Below are 8062 nucleotides of genomic sequence, written 5' to 3' on the forward strand. Positions count from 1 at the left end.
GTCTCTATCCATTTTGCGATCTTGGTAAGAATGTAACCCCCTATGTATTTCCCTGACCTACATATAAATACGCTATTTGAATAGTATTTTTTTAGACCATTGAATTTAAAGATTGGTTTTGTTTAGTAATGAGATAATCAAGCTCTGCTGCATAAGGTGGAATGCTACACCAATCTTTCATATAAATCAAGGTACTAGCTCTGAATTTTGTGGATATTTTTAGGAGTAATAAACAATAACAAACGTTTTGTTTGCAGATAGGTACAAATTTCGCTTTGATCTGATGCATGATAGGAATATGTAGTAAAACATTGAAAAACTCATAAAGATATAGTATTTTTAAATGAAAAAAATATCTATGAAAATTAAAAAGGTTTATTACTTTTTGATTCACTAGCTAAAATCAAGAAACATAGCAATTGAAAACGATGTATTAGACAGACATATTTCAAACATAGATTAAGACTAAATGGACAAAATTCATGATAGTGTTACCAGAATAATAATAAAAGCCCAATCAGGAAAAAAAAGATGATCAATAACACTTTAAATAGAAAACTGCATTCCATATTGTGACAAAGGTATGATATCTCAGGGCAGCATGTGTACTCTACAGGGTCTTTGCGTTTATTTAGGTACCACTAGAGGTAAACACGGTGGCATCAAAACTGGAAACACATACCAAGTCGTATCAATACACATGTAAACTCCGACAATGTTGATAGACGGCAATTTCTCCCAACCAACCTAATTGAAATAGCTTCACAAATCGAAATTCGCATCGCTCCCTGTGCAAGACCCGCGTTTCTATGCTCCCCGAACTGCAGATCAGAGAGAAATAAGACCTATTCTATCTGAGATCTTATAATGTAAAATTTATACAGTACCAATTTTGATGCACCAGATGCGCATTTCGACAAATAATGTCTCTTCAGTGATGTTCAACCGAAATGTTTGAAATACGAAATAACAATGAAGTTTTAGAGCTATTATAGGGAAAAACAGTGTGCCAAAAAAGTGAAGTCAAATTCGTCTAAGGATAAGAGATATGCGTGAGGGAGATAATCCTTAATTTTGAAATGAATTTCTAAATTTTATAACAGCAATTAAATATTCATCCGTATTTTCAAGCTGGTAACGAAGTACTTAGCTACTGGGCTATATATCAAATTACATATCAGTGTGTCATATTGTAACTCTTGCCATACCGTTACAAATTCATCCATAAACTAAGATATAATGGTCGGAGGCAGACTGGCTTTCATTTACAAGAGCACCATATATATTAAATTTGTGAGTAGATATGGTGGTTATATGGACTGGAACACCAAGAATGAATTTTAAATTCCACTCAGTTATGTATCATATATGGTAGAGGGGTTTAAACAGTCTCATGAAAGGTGAATATAGCGAACAGTGATTAATCTCACAACTCCTATCAGCAATACAAAATATACAGTTGGGCAAACACGGACCCCTGGACACACCAGAGGTGGGATCAGGTGCCTAGGAGGAGTAAGCATCCCTTGTTGACCGGTCACACCTGCCGTGAGCCCTATATCCTGATCAATTTATCCGTAGTCAATATCAGTGTGCCAAGAACGGCCTGACAATCGGTATGAAACACGTCAGACCAGCAGTTGACCCAATGATAGCATATCGCAAATCATATGGTCGTTATAACGATCTAGATTGTCAATACAACCTACATGTATCATTGGGTCAGCTTTTGAAAGCCGGTTGCTCCAAGGTGTTTGATATAAGAAAGATCCATATCGGTCTTGTTCAAATGATGAGGCTGAACGATACATTAGAATGATTCTTCAAGCCATCTGCTACTATATATCCCAGGAAGAAGACTGGGACCGACATCTACAACAGATAGCTGATGCAATTCTGTACTATAGAGAATGTAGTTTAAAAAGAGGAACTAAAGAGGTTAGTCCTGCCAAACGTAAAGTTTTCCCGGACATAGTCCTGTCAATATGGCTCACACATTCAGCCCTGCAACTGACTGAGTTTAATCTGGAAAACAGGAACAGCGTATTAAACCGAAATCACATATGTTGTTGTCTGACAGGAGGGGTGTGGTTCAATATCAAAATAAAGAACTCTATATATTGCTATTGAATAACAATGAGCGATAACATATAGAATAACGACTTAATATAGAGGTGGTTGGTTACTTGATACCGGACTGTGGACATTTGTTCCGTCTCAGTTGGTTGCCCTCAACCGGTGATATACACGTCACCTCAACCTGTCTTGACCCCTGGGCAATGATATTTCAACAAATCGCTATCTACACTACTAAGATATGCTTGCATATGATTTTGATTCGTAATTTCTTTTGTTCCATTACTTAATTTGGACTTTTAATCCTTAAAATTCACTATAGAAAGAAGCTTTAATTCAAGTATTGGTATTTCTGATCTAGCAATTCTTGAGAAGTTTTTAAACTCTCCACCCTATTTCTTAATTATCCCCCTTCAGAATGGGTATGATCTTAAAAACTCTTATTTCCTTAACACAAGAATGCTTTTTAACATGTTTTGTTGAAATCATTCTGTGGTTCTGAAGAAATCAAAGATTAGAAGTTAATAGACAACGAATGGATTTTCATAAGAAAGACTTTGAGATCAAAAGAGCTTAAACTATCTGATCATGCACATCGACCATTAATTATTGAAGATACCAGTTAGCGCAACATTGAATTCGATCACTTTTCATTTTTAAATCAAAACCCACACCCGCCCGAATGTCAGGTGGTGTTCTCCTCATCAACTATGTTTGAAACTTGAGAACATTAAAATGTTTATGCAGTGCAATTCTTGTGCATACCAAATATTATTCTGGCAACACTACCATGATTTAATTCCAAGTATTTTATCTATCGGTAGTGGAGGGTAAGAGAACATTAAAATTCTGTCAACTTTTTATCCAAAATATCAACAAAATTGGTAAATGTCGCTTTAATTGGTAAATGTCGCTTTAATTGTTAAAGAACGTCTCCATATGAGTGAAATATTGTCGAGAGGGACGTTAAACAATATTCAATCAATCAATCGATTGTTAAAGATTTTAAAAAGGTTTATTGCTGCCTTAAGAACAAAATCTGACACCGAGGTTGATGAGGCACGGTTTGTCTGAAAACAACAAGGTCTATGGAATGTGTACGCATACGTGTGTATCGATTTTTCTCACATCATCACCAGTGTGTGATTGACTTTACTCATGTGAGACAACCATGTGATATTCTTCTGTCTTTTACTGCTGTGACGTCATTGTAACGCCATATATTCTCTATGATCACGGTGATGTAAAATATTTTGCATTTTTCAAAATTTGAATTTGATATAGCTTTCTGGTGGACAACCTTGGGTTTTTGGTTTACACTTACAGTTTAAACCATTTCGTGTATGCTTTTCTGGCTATATAATTAGATTTTGCATTGAAGTTCAATTGAGGATTTAGAATTTTGTGAAAGCTTCTGAATTTATCACTAAACTGTGGAAATATCAAAAAATGATTCTTCAGTATTTACTCGTGTTAGATAAGGAAATTCCACCTGTAGAATAGGATTCACTGTCTAGGAGTCGACAAAGCCTTTTCCTACATTGCGAAGCTATCTTTGAGATAATTTCTCTATCCCACACTCGTACTAATGAAGGATTCTATTATTCTCATACAGTTGAACTATGTTTCATGAAGTGAATTATGAAGGTATATTGTAGAATAAAATTTGATATTGTTGTGACCATAGACATATAAAAGGTGAAAATAACGAACAATGATCAATCTCATAACTCCTACAACCAATCCAAAACAGATAATTTGGCAAAAACGGACCACTGGACACACCAGAGGTTGGATCAGGTGCCTAGGAGGAGTTAGGATCCCCTGTCGAATAATTAGGGAAATGCTGATTTTAAACGAGACGATTGGAACCTCTGCACTATCAACTTGTTTGTCAGTAGACTGCTTTGATTGAAAAAAACAACTTACCATAAGCAAAACAAGCCCTTGCCTATCGAATCAGTTGAGAGATATAAACACCATATGCAGGTGATAGTGGACTATTGCTACATAAATATGGGAAGTTGAAAATGGAGAAGCTGAAATCATCCCGTTTGTCATAAAGTTGAAATGTTAGTTTGCCGTTAATATCTACTTTCAATAAAATATCTAAGTATGAAGCAGAAGTGGTGCCTTTTATTTCGAGTTCACTGGGACATATCGAATCGACATATGAATAAGAATTATTATTGTTGATAGATGATACGTTGTCGATATATGAGTATCTAAATGTCGAATTGAACGTCATGGCAAGAGATTTTTTCTTCTCACGTAGAAATGTTTGAATAAATTATGCTTCATGTGAATATAAAAACAGGTCAGGTAACAAAGGAGCACAATTCGCTCCCATGGGGAATCGAACAGACTGTTGGAAGACCTGGTCACAAAAGACTGCGAATATATTGTCAATGAGGAACTCCAGCATATGTTTTTTCGGAGTACTTGTGCATGGAATCAGAGTGATGTTTAACAAAGTAAGTTTTTGGATGACTGATCACTAGATAGGAAGATTTGCGTTTTCCGTTTTTGCTGAAGAAGCAGCTGTCAATGATGTCAAAAAGTCTAGTGTTTAATTTATCGTGGGGAATGGTCGTGTAAAGTGTTCAAAAGTCATGCGTTTGATGTTGTTGATTGGAGAAAACTTCAGCGATTTCAAGTTTACTAAAAGTTCTTACTGGATCTAGCAATGTATCTTTGTAAGGGTTTTTACGAAGTTTAGGAATCCAGTACAGTTACGGCAACTTATATTCATCCGACCTATTGAGTAAAACTTATTATTGTTAATAGATAAAACGTCGTCGATATATCTAAATATTGAATTGAAGGCCACAGCAAGATATTGTTTCTTTTCACGTATATATATATATATATATATATATATATATATATATATATATATATATATAATAATAATAATAATAATAATAACTAGTGATCCTAATTGTTCGCGAACAATTAGAGGGCTTTCTACCTTCTAGCGCTTTTCAGTAGTCTTCAAATGCTAAAAGCCCCCCCACCCCACCCCACGCACAAATTAAAAAATGAAAAAAAAAATTGATTTGGCTAGAAAAGAAATTCAAATTTGCCGCCTAAATTTGAGTGTTGAAGTGTGTTCAATGCTTGGTTTCGCATTAAGTACCCGTCAAATTTTGGGGGGAAAAGGGGTGTGGGTGTTGGGTAGCCAGCACATATGCACATATCAGGTAAAAGTGTAATAGGACTTGTGCAGGTGTTTGGGGTGACTTTGGACCTGTTAGATAGGATATTTGGAGGTGCAAAGAAACCGTATGTACCATTTTCCTAGATTGTAGTAACTGCTGGTGCATGCTGGGAGTCTACAAGCCTCATGTTGATGTTGTGAAGATGCACTGGATTTTACCGTGTGTGTTGTGGATTGTGGAATTGAATATACAGTTTGTAATGGCTCATCCTATGTGTTCTAATTCACGGAGACAATGTCTTTCAGTCATTTCACCCAAGGAGGCATGCATACGGATTTAGGCTTTGAAAACAAACAGCCAAAATGGCGGCCGGTGAATTAGAAAGTGTCTGAGTGCATGTAGGATATCTGAACGGAGAATAGGAGTACTGCATCCCATCTGATCCTGCAGGTAAGTGTTTATTTGTTTACAATGATAGTGGGGATGGAATGTCAATGAGTTCAACTGTGGAGTAAAGTTGCATCATCATTTATCATAAAAAAAAAACCCAACAACTGAACTTAGTCTTTATTTTGATGCACTAGCTGGCAGAAATATTGATGTCTTTTCTTGAATGCAAATGCAATTAATGTTTGATTTACAAGGAAGTCAAGAAATGAAAGAAATTGCTGTAGGTCAGATGTGTAGGTGTAGGTCAGATTAGCTAGAATCCTGTTGTTGGGCATGAGACCGGTCAAAATAGTGTATTTAAACAGCTGATCACAGACAGATCACTTGAAGGGTGGGGGATTTCTTCCTTGGGGACGACAGGCGTGATGGGTGGGTTTGCCTTACTCGTGGAGACTGGCCCCTGGATGCGTGACCTTGACCTTTGACCTTGACCCACTTTCAAGGTCAAACTTTAAAAAACCATGGGAGAGAAAGTGTGACCTTGACCTTTGACCTTGACCTCATTTTGAAGGTCAGAGAGGTCACGGGGCTTCGTGCCAGTGGTCCTGCATCTCTATCTCCATCCGTGAAAAAGTTGTGGGCTCGAACGACGACGTCGGAGACTTTCGGGGGGCGAGAACCGTGCTTCGGGGTTCTCGGTTTCCCTCGGTCGACTTCTCTGTGCGAGGGTCTTTCATGGTGAAATCGGCGGCGAAGGTCTCGCGTCTCCACGACTTGCGGTCTAGCAGGAATAGCGATAACGGGGTTTTCGACCTTAAGTCGCCGACGTTCGCAGAGCGGTCAAAGTTCAGAGTTGTAATTCGTGATTCCGAGACCGGTCCAGAATTCCGTGCCGACTCATGTGATATTTCGATGCTATCTGAAGCGTGAAAGAGCGTATAAAAAGTGCCATTTTCTGGCCATTCTGGATGACCTTGACCTTTGACCTTGACCTACTTTTTCAAGGTCAAGGTCACCTAACCCGTCCCAGTGGATTCCGTCTCTCTACGACGAATGCTTTAGGAGTCGTCAATTTCTGACGTAGAAATCGTAAAACACGAGGGGTAATAACTTCCTTAAAGGGTCTTCAAATCAGTTTGTTTAATGCCCATGTGAATTCCACTAAGTCACCTCTATGTTTTAGAAAAGGTTTTATGCTCCTATCTCTTACGATTGAAGAAGAGTAGCGATAACGAAGGATTTTGTGTGAAATCCAATAGCTCCGTAAAAGGTCAAAGGTCAGTTACGCAGGGTCACATGTGATCATGTTTCGAGATGTTGAATAGGATGGGTTATAAAACTTTTCGATAAGTCGAAAGACGTCAAATTACTTTTTGGCGGAAAGAAAAGAAGGAAGAAAATAATAAACAGAACAATATCAATAGGACTTTCCACAGGAAGATGGAAAGCCCTAATAATAATAACAGGTGAGACAAAAGAAGCACAATTCGTGCCCATGGGAATCACAACATAGTGTTGGAAGACATGATCGCCAAAGATCACGAAGATATTGTCAATAAAGAATTCTAGCATATTTTTTATTTCAACTTCAAAGTACTTGTGCGTGGAATTAGTGTGGTGTTTACAAAGTAATTTATGGATGACTGATCAATTAGACATGAATATTTCCGTTTTCCATTTTTGTTGAAAAAAGCAACTGTCTACGATGTTGTTGATTGGAGAAAACTTCTGCGATTTCAAGTTTACTAAAAGTTCTTTAGAATTTTTTTTTTAGAATCCACACTTGATTTCCACCACTTCTGGCACATGTAGTCGCACAACTATATCAACATCACCAATAATGACCTGTCCAGCGGGAATATAGTTGGAAGAAGATGAAGAATAAGAACACGTAGGTGGATTAAGTATAAGATGGTCTATATTTAGGCACTGCAAATTATGTTTATAATTATAAAGTTTGGATGCAATAGTAGACGTATATTTGTATAAAATACAGGTTTTAGACTTTAACTTGGAATAAGTTGAAATTCATGACTGAACTGTTTTATTACGAAGAATATTGCTTATGTTGACGGGATCGATTTGTTTATAAATTTGAGCTTATATACATGTACCTCTGTGTGTCATGCTATAAATTATCTATGGCTCTGGAGTGATTTTATGGAAATTTTAAATTCAAAGCAAACTTGATCGTTCTTGTATGTAAATGTGTCCGAATTGATACATTCATCAAGCAGATTATCATTTATTACACAGATCATAACCATAATATTCACATTAGACAATCTATAAACTACAAAATCTAAGAAAACATCAATATTAGTTCGCACTATTTCAATACAATACACAGAGAATATCACCTGCTACAACCCATATTATATGTCATATCAGTCCTGGTGATCCCGTATCAGCCGGAGAACTGAAGGCCCGAGGTC

This window comes from Ostrea edulis, chromosome 1 (assembly GCF_947568905.1).
Source record: "Ostrea edulis chromosome 1, xbOstEdul1.1, whole genome shotgun sequence".
Taxonomy (NCBI): domain Eukaryota; kingdom Metazoa; phylum Mollusca; class Bivalvia; order Ostreida; family Ostreidae; genus Ostrea; species Ostrea edulis.